This window comes from Balaenoptera physalus (assembly GCF_965194825.1).
Source record: "Balaenoptera physalus genome assembly, chromosome: 11".
NCBI classification, from domain to species: Eukaryota; Metazoa; Chordata; class Mammalia; order Artiodactyla; family Balaenopteridae; genus Balaenoptera; species Balaenoptera physalus.
The window spans coordinates 97,336,342-97,361,220 of NC_138896.1; the positions used below are offsets into that span (position 1 = coordinate 97,336,342).

The 24,879-nt window shown below is 37.3% G+C and overlaps 1 protein-coding gene across 7 annotated transcripts in view; it reads left to right on the top strand.

Moving 5' to 3' along the window:
* CNTN4 (contactin 4) overlaps positions 1 to 24,879 on the top strand; it is a 928,656-nt gene that overhangs the window by 381,174 nt on the left and 522,603 nt on the right. Inside the window, exon 1 of one of the 7 annotated variants that reach the window (XM_082412133.1) lies at positions 5,204 to 16,036. The exons of 5 other annotated variants lie outside the window; for them this stretch is intronic. The gene's annotated coding sequence lies outside the window, so the exon portion shown is untranslated. Of the gene's footprint in view, positions 1 to 5,203; positions 16,037 to 17,216; positions 17,507 to 24,879 lie in introns of those variants that run through there. One more of the 7 variants, XM_082412130.1, reaches the window with a different exon arrangement.

A 24,879-nucleotide genomic window follows, 5' to 3' on the forward strand; every position in this document is an offset into this window, starting at 1 on the left:
TTTCTGCTAGCAGGTCCTCCTTATTAGGAGCCTTGGTTACCAGTGGGTCAACAAATGAAAAAAAAAATATGGGTACACACATGTGTTAAAATGTTAACTGTTGTTGCATCTACATGGTGGGCAAATTGGTAATTATTGCCCTTTTTTAAAATTCTGTGAATGTGTAAGCACTTTCACAATAAAATACTGGGAGAAAGCAGATGCAGTTGCCTATATGTAAGAAAAGACATACTATTTTCTCATATCGCTATAGACTCTCCTAGGCTATAAGCAGTTATTAAACTGCATCATTTAGTTTGAACTATCTCATTCAACCTGTCTTTTCCTGTGTGTTTAAAATCCCTCTAATTACAGTTTTAGTATTTATGGCCTCTGATATTTAGTATGACGGAAATGCCTCAAAACACGTGTGTATTCCCCAACTCCAAATCCTTTTGTAAGACTAGAAATTCACTTAAAGAATGAGGAGGTGACTCTTCCTTCACCAAGCAGACTGCCTGTCATGGTTTTATTGCACTCTGGTGCTTTACACTGGAATTCTTTCTGTGATTATCTGCAAATCATTCACAAGTTTTTATTTTATTTTTATTTATTTAATTTAACTTATTTTATTTCGTTTGTCTCACAATTGTATACTGTAAGCTTCTCAGACAAGGAGTGTTTTAAGTTTTCGATACCTTATTACCTACCTGTAAATCAGAAAATATGGCAGTTTAGGCTCTATCATGTTGTTTTGGTTTTTATTGATTTTTTTTTTTTTCCAAAAAAATCTTTAGGCACTCTTGTAATGTTACTCAGCAAAAACTTGATTGAATCCCTGAAGGCAGGGAATGTAGCCTCCTGGGTTTCTAGCATAGTGCCTTGTACATAATAGGTGCTTAATAAATACTGTTTGACTTTGATGCGAGAGATGGCTCATATGCTTTGCAGATATTTTACACGCTTTTAAAATTATAGCACCTCTTTTATAGCATTTGTGAGTCCTTCCTTCTAAATGCATCCCAAATTTCAGAGATTATAGATTCGGATAGTAGGCCTGGTGGCTGGGCTTGGTCATGGAGGCTTATCTCATGTGTTCAGAAACAATCTGAAGGCACTGGAAGTGAGATGCTGCACGCAGTAGAGAACGGGGTATCTTGTTCAGTGCTCCAAGGTGGCAGAATGAGAGAGCAGTTTCTGCTTCCAGGTATATTTGTTTTAAAGATCTCAGAGGTGAGATTAGCCATTCTTTTCCTTTCTGCTTTCCCATATTTCACAGCTACATAGGTGACCATATTGTCCTTAGTAGATATTTTTCCTCTTTGGTAAAATAATTGCAAGGAAGAATCTTAGTCATTTAGCTTATTATTACATTTTCTACTTAGTTTTCTATTTAATTCCCTTTTATGACACTCTGGGTCCTTCTATTTAAGAAACTGCAATAAATGAAGGAGAGGCACGAGGCAGATAGACTTGGATTAGCTGTCTTCCTTGATAATGCTTAGAAAGAACCTCAGACCGGTACCCTAATTAACAAATCTGAAGTGTGGCGGCGGTTTATAATCCAAACAGTATTGTCTATACTCCTTTCAATCTATCAGGTTTTATAGGAAGATTGTACAAAGACTTGATGGTTATATTGTTACACAGATTGAATTCTATGAACATAAAAAAATTGATTACCCTAGAGGCATTAAGAGAACTGTTTTTACTGATTGAATATTTTACTTGCATAAATGGTAGTTCTTATAAACAGCTGCATATTTTACTGTTAGTATCTTACAGTTCTTAAATTGTAAGCATGAATGTTTCATTTTAATTGTTGAATTTCCATCCCCTGCCCCAAATATCAAGATCATTTACAGAGTGTTTTACTTTCTATTGGTACCAAGATGATAAAGTTGCCATCCACATTCAACTTCCAAAAGAACAAGAACTTCTTTCTTGTTCTCTTTTCTTTCTTTTTACCCCTTATTTAAAAAAAAAAGAAAAGAATATCTGCTCTAAGATGATTCAATGGGGCTACTCTAATAGTCTTATTCTGTTACTCTAATAGAATCTAACCTAGACTATTCTCAGATGTGGGGATAGTCTACATGTCAAAAAATACCATTCTTTAGGAGGTAAGGTGATGAGGTAACAGTTTTGCTGTCCTGAAACCTCAAAGCTGGAGGATGCCTGAGTGACATTCTAGTCTCTAGCCTCCCTCATTTTACACAGACCAAACAGGGATCTAGTTGATATCTTCTCATCAACGGGAAATCCCATCTTCAGAATCCTCATTCAGTGATTTCTGCCACTAGAGTTTCATTGTTGGCTTGAGTAATTAGTGTTGGTTAGTGATTATGGAAGAGACTGCTGGTTGCCAACCAATATCCATTCTTCCTTTGTTACTTAATAACAGAACACCAGTATTATTTACAGCAGCAATGTGCCCAGATAAAATGTTGTAATTTTTATTACATGTAACTAAGTTTTGTCCAGTTATATACAAGCAGAAATATTTGGGAGGACTTCCAAGAGGTCTCTTCAAGGGGAGATGTTTTAGCTGGGAATTGAGATTTCTTGTCCTCCACTGCACTTCCTTCTTTCTGCTGCCTGGAAAACGGGCTTGATGGCTGGAGCTCTTGTAGCTACCTTGCACCATGTGGTGATCTTGATTAATGTAACAAGCTAGAATAGTGGAGGAAAATTATAGAAGCAGCCTCGGTTCTTAATTGAAGACTATGGGACTGCAATACCAGCCCTGTATGGCTTATTAAGATTCTTTCCCTTCAAGTGAGAAATGAGTTTCTTTCACCTGAACTATTATTATTGGATTAACCAAAAAGTTCGTTCATTTTTTTTTCCCTAAGATGGCGCTAATAGCGCTTTGCTGTCTTTAACTTCATTCAAAGCAATTTTGTTAGATTGTATTGTGACAGCTGTCATATCAGCGTTCATTTTTAAAAACTTATCAAAATTGGTGAACTTTTGTGTAGCCATTTTAATATTGAAGATGGAAGAAAAAAACCAACATTTTCAGCATATTATGCTTTATTATTTCAAGAATGGTAAAAACACAACTGAAACACAAAAAAAGATTTACACAGTGTATGGAGAAGGTGCTGTGACTGATTGAACGTATCAAAAGTGGTTTGCGAAGTTTCGTGCTGGAGATTTCTCGCTGGACGATGCTCAACGGTTTGGTAGACCAGTTGAAATTGATAGCAATCAAATCGAGACGTTAATTGAGAACAGTCAACTTTATACCATGCGGGAGACAGCCGACATACTGAAAATATCCAAATCAAGCACTGAAAATCATTTGCACCAGGTCAGTTATGTTCATAGCTTTGATGTTTGGGTTCCATATAAGTTAAGTGAAAAAACCCTCTTCACCATATTTCCACACGCAATTCTCTACTGAAACGTAACAAAAATATTCCGTTTTTAAAACAAATTGTGATGAATGATGAAAAGTGGATACTGTACAATAATGTGGAATGGAAGAAATCATGCGGCAAGTGAAATGAACCACCCCTACCACACCAAAGGCTGGTCTTCATCCGAAGAGGATGATGTTGTGTATATGGTGGGATTAGAAGGGAGTCCTCTATTATGAGCTCCTCCCGGAAAACCAAATGATTAATTCCAACAAGTACTGCTCCCAGTTAGACCAACTGAAAGCAGCACTCGATGAAAAGCATCCGGAATTAGTCAACAGAAAATGCGTAATCTTCCATCAGGATAACACAAGACCGCATGTTTCTTTGGTGACCAGGCAAAAACTGTTACAGCTTGGCTGGGAAGCTCTGATTCATCTGCCATTTTCACCAGACATTGCACCTTAGGATTTCCATCTATTTCAGTCTTTACAAAATTCTCTTAATGGAAAAGATTTTGGTTCCCTGGAAGACTGTAAAAGGCACCTGGAACAGTCCTTTCCTCAAAAAGATAAAAAGTTTTGGGAAGATAGAATTATGAAGTTGCCTGGAAAATGGCACAAGGTAGTGGAACAAAAGGGTGAATATGTTCAATAAAGTTCTTGGTGAAAATGAAAAATGTGTCTTTTATTTTTACCTTAAAACTGAAGGAACTTTTTGGCCAGCCCAGTATTTTTATTTTCCTCCCACATATAGTTGAATCAATTTCTCTAAAGTTTCAAATGAATGATGCTAAGAGAAGTGGAATTCCCATAGGTTAGGGAGGCATTTTAATAAACACTGTCCTAATCCCAGGAACTCCCAAAGAAATTGATAATACTGGAAGGGTTGCTTGATTTCTCTATATTTTACTTTTCTTACTTGAAAAATAGAAACAATGATAATAGCCCTGTTACTTCTTCATATTGTGATAACGTGGTAGTTCTTGAAAAAGTATAAAATACTATTTATATGCAATATGCTTCCCATTAATAATATTCTCTTGATCTAAAGCAAGGTTTCTTAACTGAAAGTCTGTGAATTCCGTGATATTTTATGAAAAACTGTAATTGTGGATACAATTTTTTTTCCTAGGGAGAAAGTCCTTTATATCCTCAGCAGAATCTAGACGTCAGAGACAGTGTCCAAAATGGGAAGATGATATTTATCTAGAAAAAGGCCCTTTCTGTTGTAGAGCAGTTACAAAATATTATTTGCAAGCCTACCTTCAACATCATAATCATCATTTAGTAACCATCTCTGAATGGCTAAAATTGACAGTCCTTCAAGTTCTCATTTCTAACACCACTTCCTCCCCAAAGCATTTTTTAAAGTGTCAGGTAGGAAATAATCTTTCCCTTTTCTAGATTCCCATTGGACTTTCATAAATACTCTTTTAAAAAGCGTATCTATGGGTTTTATACTTCTCTACTGGACTTCAAATTCCTGAAAAGCAAGTATTAAGTCTAGACTTGTATTAAATCCCTAGCCAGTTAATCCTATTACTTATCATATGCTTGTTGGATGAATAAATTCCTTAGGACATTTGCTTATTTTAGTGGTGTATACAGTACAGTTTTATAAAGCCCTGGTCTAAAATATAGGAAACTTCAGCCTCAAAAGTAATTTAAAAGGAAGGGTTTCAAATTGGATCCAGAGTTCAGCCACTGGAACATGGCCCAGAAAGGGAGCAGATGGTGGTCCGCAGTGCACGGCTGCAGTGCACATCCTGTCACTTGGTCTGCGGTCCCTTACTATGCACATGACAGTAGGAGTGAGATTTGTGCTTGGCTTTGCTCAGAGAAGTTAGGTTTAAAAAGATACAAATGACTTTCTACCTAGGAGATACCATTTGTTACCATACTATACTTTCTGTGTAGTAGGTATAAAACAAAGGAAAGTTAATCAATTTTTTCCTTTAGACACAAACTCAGCTTTTTCGTGCCATCTGAAAATATATTGGCACTACAAAATTGTACCAGTAAGAAAGCCATTTATTCTTGATGACATCTGAAATTTTGGTTAAATTATACTTGGTTGCTTTTAATCAGCTCATTTAATTTTTCTTGGGTTATTAGACATTCTAGGAGAAACCCTGTTTGGGGACTTTAGGAGGCTTAAGAATAATTCTCTTCTTTACTTACAAAGTTCAGAATTAATTGAGAAACATACTTAGCAGTCAGACTGATAGAAATAAAAATAAACCTTTATTACTGATAAAGTTAAAAACATGGCATACATTTGTTGACAAGTAGAGTACTAATAATTTACCCCTGAATTAAACAGATTTATTCACCCAGTTATATGCACACCTGGACTGCTTTAGTGTCCTGGGCCCCTTCTCAAAGGGACAAGCTCTGTGCTGCGTGGTCAGAGGACAGAACAGAAAACACCTTTTCTGAAGGTAGGGGTTGCCAAAGTAAGAATAGAGGAGGAAACTGATAAACTTATGTTCTGCTCCTTCTAATCTCATGGGCAAAGTCCAGGAGTGTTACTCTGCCATTGCCCATCCAAATGGGGACTTGTTCCTGGGTACTGAGTGTTCCCTCTTCTTACATATGTATTTCATAGTGTTCCTCTGATACTGTTTCTTGCCATCATTTTCTTCTCACCAGTTATAGAAAAACTTATATGAACACTCATCCGTGATTAAATCGCATGTAAAATCCTTAGCTTGACACACATGATCCCTGTGAACTGGCCTCAGAGCATCTGAAATCTATATCCCGCAGTTTGTATTCCCCTAACATTTCACTTTCCAAATGACTTAGCTCATTAGCTTGTCTTTGGAAAATCGAGAATTTGGTACATTTCATATCTGCTGTCGGTGATTCTGCCATTGACACATGCAGTGAACACTTTAATGCCCTTTGTCCGTGAGTGTACACAGGTAGAAACCTAAGCCATTTTAGTAAGAAGGGATTTGGAAGATGGAGTGGGGTTGTTCTCACAAGACCCAGGTAAAGTTAGGCCAGCACTGTGGAATATAAAAATTTCACATATTTTCTATTAATGTTGCTTTTTAGTGATTACTTCTTTAATATTTTTCTGATATTTCCTATTCTGATGAATACCAAAGAGCTAAAATTTGTTATTCTCTATCTTAGGACTCTTTTTTTTTTTTAATTTTTGCAGAGTTCTTGAAAGAATCTCTAATTATTTAATTTACTTATTGATTGCTTATCTGCTGTCTGTCTCCCTCCCCAGGGATAATAACTCTGTAATTGTTGCCATCCATTTGTGTGGCTGAATGTGGCTAAAACCAGCTCACTGATTTGCACCCAATAGATAATAAGGATGAGTTGAATGAATCATTTCACTTACTCACTTGTTTATTTACTTGTTCTCTCTTCCTCTCTCTATCCCACAAATAACCACTTGTCCTTTGAATTAGAAACAGACAAAATAATTTTAAATGCCCCATTGGAATATAGTAAGTCAATGTTAGGAAAAATTATTTAGATTGTGAGGTACTAATAAGTAACCAGTTCACTGAATAGTTCCATCTTATTTCTATTTTTTATTTTTTATTTTTATATATGTTATCACAAATACATGTGAATACTTATACATGGAATTTGATAGGTGCTTAGTAAATACTGATTGCATTTTTGGCAATAAAGTGTCAGTTTTATGCCTCTTCTGTTCCTGGCAGGTATTACAACTCATTCTCTAGCCCCCAGAGATGCTTTCTTGCACAGTTTCAGGAAGTATTCACATCATATCCTATGTGAATGACACCTAGAGATGTGTGGCCTGACATCCCAGCCAGCTCTCAGGGCTCATAGGCCCTCAGTCGTCAGCTTAACCTTACTACTTTGTCTTGGCATTTTTTTTTTTTTTTCCTCTCAAGCTCTCCTATACACATGTGCATACATGTAATTTTGGTGTATTTCTTTTATTCTTTTAACCAGCATTTTTATGACTCTTAAAGGAGGTGTTTTAGCCCACCATGTTTCTAGAACTTCTCCTTCATTTTGCAGATGAAAAAAGAACTTCCCAGAAAAGTCAACTTACTTACCTGAGTATACTTGACTACTAAACAACCAAGATAGAATGCTGGTGTCCGAATCTGATGTGAAAGCTTTTTCATAAAATTTAATGACTATGCTTTTATTATTATTACTCCTGTCATTTTAATACCCATGACTGAATTGTCAAATGATATAAGAACCTGATGAAAACCATATTGTTGCATGGCTTTGTAACTGCCACGCGTGTTAAAAAATCATTAATTCTTTAAACATTTACAGAGCTACACCACTGAGCTAAATGCTGGGTTAACAAAATTGAACAGGACGTCATAGCTCTTTTGAGGAGGTTGTATTCTAGTAGACAAAATAGTTGTATCACCAGATAATTACAGAGCAGTGTGCCTGAGGATCATGTGAGCGCAAAGACGACAGTGATACTGTCCTGGGGGGTGGGGGAGGAGGAAGAATGGGTTCAGAAATGCTTCATCCTGAAATAGTTCTTTTTAGATTAATGAATGTATTGAATAGAGGGATAAATAGATGGATAGTTACATGATGAAGATAGTTACTATCATTATCACTGTTATATAGAAAGTCAGGCGCAGAGAAGTTAAGTAACTTGTTCAAGCTCACGCAGTTAGTAAGTGGAATATCTAGGCTACCAGGCTTTCTGACTCCAGAGTGTTCACCCTTGCACTTTGATAGTTAGAACTACCTCTAAAAGACTAGAAGTACTTCCTGATGAAGGGGTTTCGGGTAGAGTAGCATTACAGACAAAGAGAGAATATATTTGCATGGAGGGGAAAAGTAGCATGAAGTTTTTAAGGAAGGAAGAGGAAAAAAAAATCCTAGTTGATGAATGGAATAGAAAGCACAGATCATTGAGGGAGGCGGTCATTAGAGTGGGGACCAGGTATGAATTGGTTGTGTTTAGGTTTGACCAGGTAGTTGATAGGGTCCTTTGAAGCATTTTAAACAGGAGGATAATGTTTAGATTTCTGTTTTGGAAAGGGCACGCTGACATCACTGTGGAGAACGGATTTCAACCAGGGCTTTTCATTTTTTATTCATTTTCAGGTGAAAAATGCTACAGCAAAACAGAGTGGTTTAGAGATCAATAAATGGCACAATTTAAAATGTCTGAAAGGAACTCTTTGGCTCCTAAATATAGAGTGCATTCTGCAGAAGCTGAAAGTGACCCTAATCTGATAAGCCTAGTATTTTTAGTATTTATAGATATGAAGGGGGATGTCTCATTATTCAACTTAAGACATCACTAAGAAGAGTGATATCCAGATTTATTGGGACAATTTCCCTCTTGCCCTCAAAAACAATGGTTAATTTTATATTTTTCTTCCCATCTTTATATGTTCCGGAGCTGGTAATAAATTTTCATGAAGAGCTTGATGAGTTATCATTGGCCTCTGTTTCTGAGAAAACTTGCAGAAATTTCCTGATGGCATCCATTAGCACCACTTTGATGTTGTGTGAGAGGGTAGAGTGAGAAGGTTGGGATCCTTTAAGAAAATAAATTGACAAATTATTGAGGTCAAAGAATCCAGGTATTTTGTAACCATGGTTGTGAAAATTAAGTCAAGGTTCATCAGTGTGTGCCAAAATGAGCAGGTGAAAGCTGTTTGAGAAAATGACGTATAGAAGTATTCTCCAAATATTACTTACTAGTTACAAAAGTAAAATGATACCTTTACATTTATAACAGAGAAATCTGGAGATCAAACTTAATACCACCAGTAACAGGATAAACTGACAATACCTACCTCCCAACACAGTGCACCGAGAACTCAGTGTCACCTAACCAGAGAGAATGTAGTAAGTGATAGTTTTTTATCAGTGTTAGGCTCCTTGGATTCCTTACTCTCATTGTGGTTATATAGGTGAAAGTCATTGTTCTTTGGAAAAACATTGTTTGGTGAACTATTGCATTATACACGTTAAATATTTTACAGTTTTATGTGTCAATGATACCTCAGTAATGCTGAAAAAAAAAATTTGGTGAGTTCTTAAAGTGACTTAAGGGTAAAGTGTTAGGACGTCTGCTACTTTCAAATGATTCAGGAAAAAATGAATATAACAGAGAGAAGGAAGAAGGGGAGGAGAGAGAAGAGCGACTAAAAACAGAAAGCAGTCATCAAAATGTTTACATTAGTTCTAGGTCAAAAATATAAGGGTATTATTGAATGTACCATTCTTTCCACTTTCCTCTAAGTTTGAAATAGCTCAAAAAAAGAAAAAAAATGGGGGCAGATGGAAGTCCAGATGATCAAGTTGAAAATAGTGCTCTATAATCTTATCCGAAATTATTACATTTTGTATGTTATTTTAGATCAACCCTACCCACCAATTTTGAGGTTTAATACATTTGCTTTATTTTGTTATCAGCCTGTTTTAAAATTTCAAACTTTAGAACCATTGGTTTACTGTAGGCAAACACAGTTAAGAACATTTTCTGTTATGAACATGATTGGAAAAGGAAAAAAAAAATGTCAATAGTGAAAAATAAAATTTCTACATAATAAAGTTTAAAAAAACCCCGCAAATCTGCCATTTATGAGCTATGAGCCCTTGGACAACTTACTCATATCTCTGGTTCTCAGTGTCTTCATCTATGAAACAGGAATAGTAAAAACACCTAACTCATAGGGTTGCGGTGAAGATTCAATTAATCCATGTAAAGTGCATAGCGGTTTCTGACATATAATAAACTCTCAAAATAATGATGGGCCGTGGCAGAAAAAAGAGTGTGTCTCTGGACAAAAGTCATCCTCCTGCTGTACTGTTCACTGCTCAGAATAAATCTGTAATATCCCCCACCCCATAAAATTACGTACTGTTTTCAAATTGCAGAGTCTCAAATAATCACTTAACATAAGAACAGATGTATACTTTAAAGATACATATGATTATGTGGCTATATCATATAGATTACATAAACTTTAGATTCCTAGAATTAAAGGTTGCTTTCCCTACATTTGTCATTTGCTAGTAGTGTTTCTACATCTTATAGATACAGAGGATAGAAGGGTATGAATTTAAAAAGAAGTTTCCCTGAAAACAGCTTGTAAAATTTCTAGAGAGAATCTCGAACTCTCTCTTAATCTTTGATTTACGTGTGTTCTAAAATTGTCTACTCCTCTGTATCTGGGAATCAGTCCATTTTGGAAAAAAAACTTTAACCCATTTTCTCAAAGCAGGTAGGAAGGAAAGCAGGCATCTTATTCTCCTTTTCTTTGATCCATAAAATATAAGAATAGTTTTAGCCCATTCTAATCAGACACTCACTTTTTTCCTAAAGTAACATTGGTAATCTTACCAAGTACAGAACTTTTTGGATTTTGCTCTGCTTCTGCCAGTCTCCATCCTTTGGGTGCCTTTTTCTCATCTTGTTCCAGCTGCAGCAGATCTAAGGGGAAACAGTTTCCCTTTAAGAAACAAAGGTGAGCTGTGACTCACCTCATGTAAATGCCAGAACAAGGCTTTCTGCAGTTGATGGAAGGGATGCCAAAGAATAAAATGAAAAGTGCCTGCCATCTACCTAGCGCCTTCCCTCCCTGGAGCTGACAGAAGAGCCCAGCACTAGAGCTGGAGTCATTAGTGATAAAGCTGATTATAAATAATAATAACCTTAGTGGATGATGAGAAATGCAGTAAACTTTTTCTGAGCCAGACGGGATGATGTAGGGGATACCATATAAATGCATGAAGTTTGTAAGGAAAGCAAATGCTGAGAGATTTGATTTCTCTCCCCCATAATTTAAATGGACAATGAATTTAGTAGGTGCTTAATACATTGTTGTTGAATGAGTAAACAAAAGAGGTCTTACAACTGAGTTCCTAAGGAAGGTCCATGAATTGAAGCATATTTGAGGCATATTTAATCCCAACTCTGTATTAAAAGTGTATCTATTTCAGGAGTGAAATCACATTCCTGAAATGGGAACTTACAAAAGGATACCCATCTGTTTAGGGGGAATCGCAGAGATAGAAAGAAAAAAATATGTGTGGAATTACACGGCCGTCCACTTGCCATAGACTTGTGTTCATTGGTTTCCACGGTGGGGGAGCGGGAGAGGGTAACAGAGCTGGGTTGAGATTCATTTTTCTCAGTTCTATTTGGTTTTGTGAGAAGCAGGAGGAGGGAGCCGAGGGCTATATTGGGTGCTTGTGCTGTCTTGACTTTTTTACTTCGTCATGCCACTAGCCATTTGTTCTAAGGCCCACGTTTGTTTGCACTAATAGACTTGGAATTACAGTATTTTCTCAGCTTTTGGACTAGCTTCTTGTACTGAATATTGTAATTTTTGTGAAAGCATACTGGAAAGTCTAAAGTAACGTTCAAGGCAAAACAGTCCATTTGCTACTGCAGCTATATTTAGAGCAACACCATTTAAACTTGGTCAGTTTTTCATCTTAGCTCTGAATTCTTAAGAATTCTAACTATGAGGATGCCATCAAGATTCCTTTGGGTCAGGGTTTCTCAGATGTGGGACAGATCATTTTGAGGGAGGGGATGCCCGGTGCATTGCAGGCTGTTTAGCAGTATCTCTGTCCACCAGATGCCACTTACCCCCCTCCCCTGAGTTGTGACAATCAAAAACTAGTCTTTTAAAACTTCCCGTTTTTGTTAGAAGAAAAATCAGAATCTTCTGAGGAAAAGAATTTTTGTTCTCAAATGGTAAGAAAATCAGTATGTGTTCTTTGGCCAGTGTAATGAGGATAAATCAGTTCTACCCCTAAAAGTAAATGAGCAATACCACTTGCAAAACCATTTGTCTACAGTTTGTCTCTCTTCCTCTCTCTCTTTCCTCATCTTTCTCCACACACACATGTGTGTACACACACATACACACACACATAAACACATAGGCACATGCGTTCACACCTTAAATTAACAGACATTTTTTGCTAACGATAGCTCCAAACTTCTGAGCAGTTAGTGGTAGATAAATATTGAGGCATACTGCATTTTAATCTAGCTTATAGGTCAATTTGATGTCATTGTGGCATAATTTTCAAAATGGGCTATTTTCTCTACAGATTGTTTTAACTTTGTGACCCTGGTCTCAGTGGATTACTGTTACAACAGTCTGATTACTTCCTGGAAAATGAATATGGCTACACACTTTCTCGTGTGGATCCATACTTGCGGCTTGTTTCTTGATTAATTTCTTACGGGCTCCATCACTTTCAGTTAGAAAAGGAAGTCCAGTCGAGCTGCTTAGATTGTCATTCCAGTGGGTGCCCTGGGCAGTGATTTCTGAACCTTCCGTTCCTTTGAAATTTTGTTCTCAGCTGGAGAAATGTCATTTGTCTCAGCTTTTGGCTCTGACTTTTAGTGAGAGAGGCAAGGAATAGGAAGTATGAATACTTTCTAGAAGAAGCAATGAGCACTTATATGCACATCAAGCGACTTACTGCTGAAGATTCCAAAGCATTAAAAAATATTGATTAAGCCTCAACCTGTTGGGAAATTACTGTCATAACTTTCATTTTTCCCCTAGATTTGCTGAAGCTCAGAACTGTATTTAACTTGCTGAATCTTGTGCTGTGGCCAGAAAAAGACCTCAGGGGCCCCATTCCCCAGGTCCTTATTAGCCTTGACAAGAGTGTTGTTAAAAATGTAGATTGTGGACAGTTCCAAAGAGATGCACTTTCTTGGAGTTTCCACATAAAGTCTAAAACAATCACTGTATATTTTTGGCTTCTAAAATACATTCTGGGGTAATATATCAGGTCCTACTGTATTTATGAAGACAGTCTCTTTTGTTTGCAGTTACTAATCATTTTGGTCATTTTCTCCCTCTCTTTGCTATATGTATTTTGCCATTAATGTTGACTTTGACCTTAAAATAAAAAAAAAAAGACATTTCCCAGATTTAGGCTTTTATTTTAAACCATATTTTAAATGGTATGTCTCAGGGGAGTAATGTATGAAGAATTGATGGAAGTTAGAGATTTTTAGTTGGTAATCACCTACCATTAGAAACAAGTACAAATCACATGATATCAAAGTGAATCTATCACATACCATAATCAATGATGAATCAAAGTAATTACCAGGCAAAGAGAGATTGAATACAACTTAAAACCGATTAAACTATTTATTTCGACTGTACCACTGAATAAACAGTTTGTATTTTAATTTGCTCCTGTTTTCATTTGCTTCAGCAATGCGTTTGCTAATATAACTGAGACGCACAATTGCTATTTAATTAACCTGTTTTTGTCAGCACCTCACATGAGCTGCGTGAAGTAGATGTGCTAAAGTCTCAATAATAATGAGCCAGATAAAAATAACGAACATGAAATTTGTGCCAGTCATTTTACGTTACGCCAATTTGCAAGAATACCCAAAGAAATTTTTTTAAAATGGGTTACTTTAAAGAAATTGGATTCAAAATAGTTGCAAAAACAAACGTATTGAACCAACACAAAATTACTCAAAAGTTTGGTGAATTTTTTTAAGTGTAATTATACTGTTTAATCATCCCTCACTTTGTATATTGTTACTATTAACTATTGATAGTAAGTCTACTTGACACCTTGTATCTAGTTTGAAATGAGTTGGTAATGGACACAGAAAGATCTGGTAGCATGCATCTTTTGCAAAATCTTGTGTCCTTTGGGTGAGTTAGTTTTCTAGTTATTCAGTAAAACATCAGAAAAGTGTGGATCCATTTTTCTGTGATTCCCTGAGACCAGTATCAAAACCCTAGGACAGTTTGGATTGTCTTGACCTTGACGATACATATTTTCCCACAAAAGATGGCGTGACTGACAATGTGAAGAGAAACCCTATCTTTCTTTACTTTGGATAGTAAGAGTGTAAGAAAGTAAGATGGAATAATCCCATTTAAATATAAAAAGACTCTTTCCCCACAAATCAAAGTATCTGATGATTGACACCATGAAGACAAAACATTTTGTCCAGACTTTTGGCTCTTCATCCAGATGTTTTACTCTCAGGCAGAAATAGTTTGTGTAGAAATAGCCAAAACCATTTTCTGGCCGGCCTTTTTTTTTCCTTTTACACATTTATAATTTACTCACATAGATCATACTGCCTCTAGTTCTCTAAAACAGCTACGTATTAGCCAATTTCTCATGGGGCCCTCAAAGGTAACAGAGACCTCCCAAATGAGGACAGTTTTTTAAAAAAAAGCATACCTTTATTTCATTCCTGTTCCTCAGGTCGCTGCTATGAAGTGTAAACACTATTCTATCGGAGATCCACTTTCTAGCTCTTAGAACAATAGTAGACTGTCTTATCTGCAAGAGTCCTCAGAGATCTGGGCCAAGGCCCCATTGTACAGATAAGAAAAACAAGGCTCAGAGAGGTGCAGTCATATTGTAGGTCATCTGATTTTTGTACCAAGATGAGCATAAGAACTCAGGTTTTCTCTCCTCCTAACATCTGCCCTGTCTTTATCACACAGGCCTATTAATTATAAGCAGCTTTTTGTGTGTGTTGGAACTTTAAATTATCACATGGGTGCCTTAATCACAGCCTTTGATGAGTGACACAAGAGATGAGTCTCCTTTCTCTGAAATGGAAAGTTTTACATCTCTAACCCACACTTGCTTAACTAAGGTCAAATTTACATAAGCAAATATCTTCAAGGGCTGGCAGGTAGCGTATATGAGCAAAAGCAGGAGTTGGCACAGGTTTGGTAAAGTGCAGAACACATGTTCTGTTTAAAAATGTTCACATTCAAATTCTAAAATCTCTGTCTTGCGGAACCAAGCATGTCCACAGGCTACTAGTTTGCGACTCCTGACTGTATCACCATGCAGACAGAGTAAAGAAGAGTGTTCTTCCAGTTACACAAGCGGAATCAACATTACCAGTTCCTTTTTGAATACTTGGTGTCCTGAGTTCCATGCCAGACCCTCTGCTTTGAATGCCCTGGACTTCTAGGACTCTATGCTTCTAGAAGCATATATTTGGAGACATAAAATGCCCCCAGAGAGACTATCTTGAGTCTAACCAGTCTCCCCAAAGTTTAGATCTGCAAAGAATATACGCACACGTGTCCCATATAATCCAGAGGGGAAATGCTGCAGCCTGTAAGCTTCCTGGGAGCTGCAAGTAGCCCTAACAGACAAACCAAATCACAGGGCAAACCCACCATATATACCGAACAACCAGCGTAATTGTGTTCTATAGTTGAGGAATTACATAAATTGCCCATTGGGAAGGAAACCTTAATCTCTACCCCACCCCTTGAAATCTATAAACAGCTGTGCGAGTCTCTGCATATCTTTGAAAGGTTGAACACATTTGATCGGGGAACCAAGTTGATTTCCTAATCAGGTTCGATGTGAGCAGAGCCAGTTAGAGATGTGTGTGATTCTCCCAGTGTGCGTCTTTGATTCATGCGCTAATTATGTCGATCCTTTGGGGAACACAGCCACGAAGCTGGGTCCTCCTTGATTAATGCTGGCGGAGAGCCATGCAGTGCACAGCGGAGAGCAGTTCAGCATCTCTAGTCCCAGATGAGAATATGGTCCCATTATCTCCCAGCTGCCTAAGCAATCCATAAGGGCCTGTTCTGCGCGGATGATCAGTGTAGTGGAAGCAGGGACTTGCTGAGAGCTGAAATCTCTGTTTGATTTGCTGTAACATGTAAAGCGAAACTGGGACATTTTACTTTGCAGTCTGTAAGTACCAGGTTTTTCTCTCCCCCTCTTCCTCCCTATAGCTCCATGTGAATGTGACTTTGCAAGCTGCATTTGATTTTCTGTTCCATCGCTCTTTGTTGAATCAAGCTGGTGAGACAGAGTGTAATCTGTTTAGAGCTTGCTGTTTCTGTCAGATCTCTTTTATAATTGATTCATACAAGGAAATAAGAGACATTTTAGAATGCTTTTATAGAAGTTAAAAATTATTGGCTTTGTTTGAAATTTGGAAGCATGGGTGCATTGTCTGTGGTGCTCAGGATGGCTAGAGCATACATTTATCTTCTGTATCTCTGGCCATTGCCAGAAAAATGTAAGTAGAAGTAATGCATATATGTAAAGAGATCATCTTCCTTGCATTTCTGTATAAAAGAAGCTTGTGTCAGTGTTTCCAGAATTTATTTAAGATAGTTTATTTTATGGCTCTCTCCTGCTAATAAGAAATGCAGAAACAGGAAAGTTTCTCTTGTTTTTCAGTTGCATGCTATTTAGAAACTTTGCCAGGGGTGGGGGTAACTATTAGGAATATTTGCAAACATAAAGTATATGTCTCTTTTTTCATTCTGAGGGATGGTATTGAAAAATAAGAGCCTATGTTTAGCCCATTTTTGCTTTTGAATGCACTACTTTTTATGGAGATGTGAAATTTAAAAAAGCAAAAATTATCAGTTCAGCTCTGGGTTCATTTATCTTTCATATGTCTCCAAATGCAACCTATCAAATTAGTACTTGTTATCTATGCAAGATGAATTCATCTTAAAAATGGTATTAGAAATTAATATTGTTAATAATGTTTGCATGGTGTCTTTCAAATGATCAATGGCTTAGTGAAATTAAAGATCGTTATCACTGTGGAAAAGGATATACGGATTTTTGGTCTGGGTTTCCCCTAACCTAAATATAAACCACACTTTTCTTCCTGGATTGAAAGTAGGATAATTGAGCTGCTGTAAGAATAGAATTTGAATATAAGAGGCTTTAACCACTTGAACCAATGGCCAGAGCTGAGGTGGACCAAAGTGAACTTCAAATCATTCCTATCTGCAAAGGGGAATCGAAGTGCCCTCATTGAGCTTGAGTCCATGGAGCCAGAGGATCCCGCAGTTTCCGGAGTGGAAATACAATTTTTCTGAATAGGCAGTAAGTTTCAAAGCAGAGAGAAACCACAGGCTGTGAAGTATCAAAGTGTCTCACTGGTGAGGACAGAGGATGTTCTCATTAGATTTGGTTGAGGGGAATGATGCAAGGGGGAGAAGACTCAAAATAGATGGCAGTGTACATGAGCACAGGCATTTTCAGAGCTTGAGGTTTGGAGGAGAAAAGTTAACAAACCAATAAAGAGCGCTTAACATCTGGCAAGATGAAGCAAAAGGAGAATGGCCGTGGTACCTCTGGGTAGCCAACAGTCCCAGGGCTGCTGTCCTTGAGGAGAATTCTGTTCTCTGGAAAAAAGTAAGTGTGTTTAAGGGTCTGAAATATGGAAATCTGAAATAATGGCAAGTGGATTTGATGGTTAGTTACATTTCCCCTAAGCAAAAGATTGGCCTCATGCCTTCTTCCCAAACTGAGCTGACTTGTGTGAGTGATGGTTACTGAGGAAGTCTCAGCTATATTTTAAATAATAGTTTGTGTTTTTCTAACTAGTGCAAGTATGTGATCTCGCAGAGGTGTGATCTTATTTAAAATGATGTAAGGAACAGAAATAGAAGTAGTTAAGGTCCAGTGATTTTTGTACAATCGTTTGTTTTGTATCTAAATAATTTAGTATGTGCTGTTTTCTTTTGAATTTCAATTTTGTGTGTGACTCCTGAATTCTTCTATATATATGTGTGTGTGTATATATACACATATATATGTATATGTGTGTGTGTGTGTGTGTGTGTGTATGTATATATTTAGCAGGAACTTTTGCCCTTTGTAGAGAAGTATTCTTCTGAAGTAGTTAAGTTTGACTTCTTCTTTTCCATTCAAACATTTAGAAATGTCAACTCCTGTGATGTTAAACAGTTTTTTTTTGCGGCTGGTCACCTCAAAGATCCAAGAGGTATTTGCAAGATTTATAGTGTGCTCCTATTATTTAGAAATATTTTAACTATTTAATAAAAATTGGGACACTGTCTCCTCAGTTATGCTCAATCTGTAGAAAAGGGGATTGGATGCTTCAGGGGTTAGTTTAGGGTCTGGTCATTTGACAGATGGGGAGGCCAGATGGGTGTTACATATACCTTGTAATAGGGGCTTTTAAAGTCATGGTGATTTGATTGGCCTTCAAAATAAATTTTAACTGCTATAAAAGATAATAAAAGAAAAGTCTTGCATTTTGTATGTAAAAAGAGTTTGTCTCTCTATGCGTTTGCAAGCGTGAGTACAAATCCACCAAACGAGCCCTGTAGATAATTTCCAGGCTGTTCCCAGTTCAGGGCTCCCTCAGCATCCAGAAGCTGCTAGAGTTGAACAAAGTAAAGAATCCTGTGAGAAGGGGCACAGCAAGAGAGAAAAGCCCCCTGGCAGCTGTGCTTTGGGCCCTTGGCTCACTGTCATGTCTGTCCCAGAGCTGCTGGGCTAAGCACAGGGGGAACTTCACAGCATCCTCAGCAGCATTTGTCAGCAGGTCCCTTTTGCATACAGACCGCACCCTATCCCTGCTTGATGGGTTGCACCCGCAAATGTGAGGTGAAGCAGGAAGTTCCGTAAACTCTTTCCACGAGACGTTCAAAAGTGAATCTGGTTGAATGGAAAAAGCATGACTTTAATAACCTAAAAAATTGGGGGATGATTTTAAATGTTAGTAAACCTCGACTCTGCAATATCAGTATCTGCTCCTTAGGTTTTCACCTGGCCCAGCAGACGCTTAAGTTAACCTCTTTTCAGCTGCTGTGCAAGCTCTAACAAGGCACTTTGCCTCTCTGTGCATCAGTAGCCCCTGTAAAATGGTATGATTTCTAAGATACTCTCTAGGTTAGGAAAATCCATGATCTCATGACACCTCATCCTAGCCTCTCACTCACTCCTGATAGCCCTTCAGATTGCCTCGGGACTGGGCAAAATGTGCTATAATTGTCATCCAAAACAAATTGGATTCTTGTTTTTCTTTCTTCCTCCTTTTCTTCCCTGCCCCTCCCTCCCTCCCTCCCTTCCTTCCTCCATCCCTCTATTCTTCCCTCCGTCCCTCCCTCCGTTCCTTCCTTCCTTCCTTCTTTTTTCTATCTCCACTCCCTCTCTTTCTACCCTGTCCCTGGTTCCCTTTTTTCCTGCCTCCCTTCTCTGTTTTTTCATTAGTGACTTATTCTAAAGTCAAACAGAAACAAGGTTAGGATCGCCTGTTCTTTTGCGTAAGTTGTTTGTTTGTCACCTTTTCTTATGAGAGGTCATTGAGGTATAATTGATACACTGATACACTGCTCTGTTGTGTATTATATTTACTTAGTCCTAGGCAGGTGTGTGCAGAAAGCACACTGAAAGTTATGGGTGTGTATATATGTGTGTGTAGATTTCCCATGTTAATTTTTAAAGTAAGAGAATAATTTATCTTATATTCTAAATTGAAGGTGACTAAGCAGGATTCATCCTAATGTATTCAGCTGACAACATGTAATTTAAAAATAAAACAAAAACAAAATTTCACAAATGAGAATCCACTTCAGTTTTGCAGGATATTAAAGAGCTTGATTTTTAAAAAGGGAAAAAATGTTCACCAAAGGATCTTATTTTTCCATGAAAAATGACAGTCTTGTTAAATGGTATGGAAAATAAAAAGCCATAAATGATTTTAGTATGAAATATATACCTGACAGCATAATCATGCGGGCAACTTTGTAGCATCCAAGAGCGTTAAAAGAAAAAAACCTCATGGAAAATTTTCTTCGTTCTATGTTTATTGTAATCTCAGAACTGTTCATTACGAGATAAGACTGTCAGTTAAAAAATCGACAAATGATGAAGTTACTGAACCATCACTAATGATTCTGGGGCTTTTTGATGTACTCATACCCAATTGTGAGTAAATTTTGTTTGATCACCTTCGCTACAAGTACTGGAAGAAGCTAAATTAATTTCAGAATTGATATTTGTAATACAAGGATGACTGTTTTTTGTTTCTTTCACTTGTAAATGAAGTGAGCATACACATTGACTGAATAGCTGGAATGGCACAAAATAATTGCAGGCTAAATATTCTACTTAACACTTGACAACATTTATATATATATATATATATATATATATATATATATATATATATATATATATATATCTTAACATCCATTGTGTGTACTATGAGATGGATTTTAAGTGACCATTCGATGACATTAATAGCTTGGATGGGCTTTGCTGCTTATTCCAGAAAAGGGTAGTGTTAGGGCAGCTTTTAAATATAAGTTGGAATATTAATTTTTCTCTCAAGTTTTACTATTAGGAAATCTCTGTCTGTGTGGCTTATTTTGAATATTAATGTTATTCCTTATTGAACTCATAGACTGTATTTGATGTGATCCATGCAGAGTATAAAATTAATTTTCCAAATCTCATAAAATTGGGTAGATATCCTGACTTTTTAGGTGGCGGGCCCTGTAGTAAGTAGAATCAGTAACGTGGAATATTTCCTCAGCTTTATAGTTGTGCATCGTTCCATGACCAAAATGATGTTGTACTTAAGTACTATTTCTATGCAAAAAATATTATGGTGACAGATATGTCCGATAATTTGTGGCTCTCAAATCCCTGATTATAAGTTACCGGGCAGCTTCAGGGACACTACTTTTGGTTTTAAACCAGTGGATCTGATGACTTGAGATGTTCAATTCAGTATCACTTAGTTAATAGCTCCAGTGGTTTATCAGACTGTTTTACTGTGTAGTTAAAAAAGTAAAGTTGTAAATCAGTCTCAGACGTGGCAGTAGGTTTTGTTCATGGTTTTCTGTCTTTGCTTATATTCCAACGTAGGAATGAGAGTCTTTCTGCGTATCAGCATGAAATTTCTCTGTTGTTTCTAGGAAGGACCAGGATGATTTAATATTGAGGGGAGCATATCAGAAGGAGCTGCAAGGGAATAAAGTATTTCTGTGGTTAGATATAAAATGCAGGGCAACAGATTCTGAGGCTATGACAGAACTTAGAGAAGCTGACTGTGCCACGCATTCGGCAAAGGGGACTCGAGGAGGGAGATTTAAGGCTTGCCAGAAGGAAACCCTATATCAAGGGATAGAAATTTGAGTGCTCTGCAAAACAAACAAACAAACAAAAAAAAAAACAATGTAAATAAGGAAGTAGAGGAAAGAGGGTGTTGTGATGAGTGAGTGAAAAAATACCAAGTGTCAGGGCACTGGGACTAATTCCAAATTAATTGGCATAGGTATTGCTAAGTTACTGTGCAAATGATTCAGAAATTTAAATCAGTGAGGAGATACAGAGAAAAAGGAACGCCTTTGGCTCTTAACTGTCCAAACAAGTTTTAAAAATAGAATTATCGTCAATGGAGTGTGTACTGTGGCATCAGTGTGAATTGTCTTACTTAGTGAGGACTTCTGGAATAGCGTATATGGGTATCATGTTTCATGTGGTAAGTATTCATAAACATTTTGTAGCTGTCCATGCAGGTTGCTAGTGAATTGTCTTGATTCTTCTATCAATTTTTGTGTTTCTGATCTCCCCCCCCCCCACACACCCGCTCACCATTTATGTGTATGACCTCAAAGAGTACCAGGAGAGGTGACCAGGAAGTTTTAGGAGTTTGATTTTATTAAATCACTTCAACCGCTCACAAGTGAATTTAACGTTCTTATTGTGGGGCATGATGCGCCATGATATGGAAGGACTTCTTGAAATCATTTCACCTCACTTTTCCTCTACTAAGCATCGTATCCAGAGTAAAATGTTTAGGTCTCTGGAGCAGTCAGATAAATGCCCTTTTCTACCAGACAAGAGCCTCTAAATGAGTCACGTCACTAATTATACACAGTCATTTGCAAGAACTTTGCCTCGTGCTGCTTAGAATTCCATGCATTTGTGCACCTTTCAGGTTGGTAGGCATGATGCTCGACCCCGGGTGGGGAAACAAGCACCATCTCCCAGAAGAGAACAAATCATGTGTTCAAACATGGACTCTGGCATCTTTATGATGTGTGTGTTAACTGTGAATCTGGTAATTTAAGGTGTGTGACTCTTCCTCCCATCCAGCTGTCTGGCTGTGTGCTGAGAGCAAAGAAAAGCAGCAGATTTAGACACAGTCCTTCCCTGGAGTCCCCCCTCTACCTCTCCCTGCAGGAATCCGCCAGGGTATTCAGTGGATTGCTGTCGTTAACCTCTCCTGTAGTATTATATTTCTTGTTGAAAGGACCTTTTGTGGCATGCGAGTACCTCTAACAGATGTGAAAGCTTTAAAAATGACTTTACTTTTAAACATGCTTACCTAAATTATTAGGAGAAAAACAGTTTCTCAGCTAAGTGGTGTGTGTGCATGTGTCTGTGTGTGTGTGTGTTTGTGTGTGTGTGTGTGTGTACAACAAAGCTAAAATCTGCAAATTTTTGATGTTCATCAAGGGGTATGGCTGAATGATACATTGGTTACAGTGGTATTTTTTCCCAAATTAATTTCATAACACGTGAGTAATATTCAAGATATTCATGTAAAATGATAGACTAAAATATTTCCCTTGGGAAACATTCTTGAGTTTGTATTTGAAGGTATTCAATATCAAAATTATCTGAAAGATAGAGTTAGGAACCTGTTTGAAAGCCTGGCTAAGACTCTGATAATTTCTCTAAAATATCCATTTTAGTAAACTTTGGGCTCCACATGGCAGTTTCTCCCAGAGTGTGAAGCAAATACCGCTGTTGGAATGTCTGATGACTTTAGGATATAGATAGATACTTTTAATGGATATGTTAAAAGAAAAAAATATGTAACTAGGAACTAAAATATATTATTTTACAGATATAATTGCTTAGGGCAAGGCTACATTGATAAACTGTTTTTCTAAAAGTATTTTTGATTAACAATTTTAGAAGGCATTCTCGTATGTAGCAGAATGTGTAATGGGGACATGCAGGTGACCCTGTCATAGGTCAAGAATGGCCACCCTCACAAATGGGGAAACAGTGACAAGAAACCATGGAATGTTAAGTCTGGAAATGTTCTACAGATTGTCTTGTCTGATTCTCCTCTATTAGGGCTAGGGGCTTATCTAAAATAGTAAGTAGTGTGACTAGGAATAGAGCGTAGAATTTCCAGAACACCATGGTGCTCTTTCTCTGGCAAGAGAGTAACCCTTGAATTGCTATCTAGATTCTATGATCATGCCATAATACTAGAAAGCTACTGAGAGCCAGAAAGCCCAAAGAAAGGGCCTGTTGATACCAGGCTGAAAACATAAATGAGTGAGGTAGACCAGATGTCAGAAAATAGAGCCTCCACAGGGTTGGCTGAGGACAGTGCATAAGCGTCTCTCTTTAGTGCCATGTAGGGTTGTGTGCTCAGTGTTGCTACACGTCACCCATGTTAAATACCTCTATTTATTTTTTCAGTGTTTCAAAGCTAGAGACAGCTTTCAAATCTATACTCATAGTTTACATCCTCTAGTATAAGTTATTCTATGCACTTTTAGAAAGGAATTTAAGGGGAAACTAGAACAAAACATGTTAGGATTCCTACAAAGCTTCTTTAGATCCTAATATGTCTCCAAATTGTCAATTTGTAGGGGTCAGATTTAAGAACTCATTATTTTACAGGTATAAGTATGGTGTTAATCACACAGAATTCAATAAATAAACAGATCTAATATACCTGTTATTCAGTTTGATAGACTACAATTACAGTGACTGGTTTTACTAACATGTAATTTTTGTATTTAAATTTGGCACTAACGTTGCCAAACATGATTTACACTACTATTGAAAGGGATACGTTGATGATTATTTCCTTTAAAAAAAAAAAAAAAACTTTGCACAGACACAGAGTACGTATCTAATCAGGCAGGTAGAGGAAACCTGCAGATGCTTCTGTCACATCTGCATTATGTGAGATTAGACACGTCACATCGCATTAGAAAAGATGGTCTAATTTTCACTTGTTTTTCACCTCAAGGACACAGCCTATATGCTATGTAGTTTTACAACAGACGTTTTGCAGGTTGTATCTGCTAAAGGAACACAATGCTTTGATGTTTAGGCATTCGCCTTTTTCTTGCTTACCGTGCAGCTGACAGAATCAGCAGGTGGGCCCATCTTCATGATTGCCAACCTAGTTCATTCATTCATTCATTCATTTTAACATTATTTATCTACTATTTACCTCATTCTGCTCTAGGGTGTAGGGATACGGCGATGAATAAAACACACAGAAAGTTGCTGTCCTTATCAAAGTGTGCCCATTCTCACTGGGCAAAATCTGTGAAGAAGAGGGAAGGAGAGGTTCTGTAGGCTATGCTGGGGACCTTGGTGGCTTTTCTTTGAGTCTCCACTGCCTCCTTTTGCTCTTCTGGCTCATTTCTCCAGCTAAAAGTACTTCTGTGGTATTTAAATTGATTCTATACAGGCCATATGAAGTAAAGGAACAAAACAATTTTCTGGATGTTTTTGTGAACTCAGAATTATGTTGGCCTAAAATAGCTGAATCACTGAAGCAGACTTCTTGTTTGTACGTTTGTTTGAGAGTAGCATTTTGTAATAAGGCGCCCAGGTTGCTAAGGCAGACCTTCCCCTCTTTTCACTTCTGTGAATAAAGCTGGACTTCTATCTACCCAACAAGTCACTCATTTCTTAGGTGTTTCCTTTCCACCTGCCTTAAATGATGGAGTCGATCGAATTGACTAATTTGAAACCTATTTATA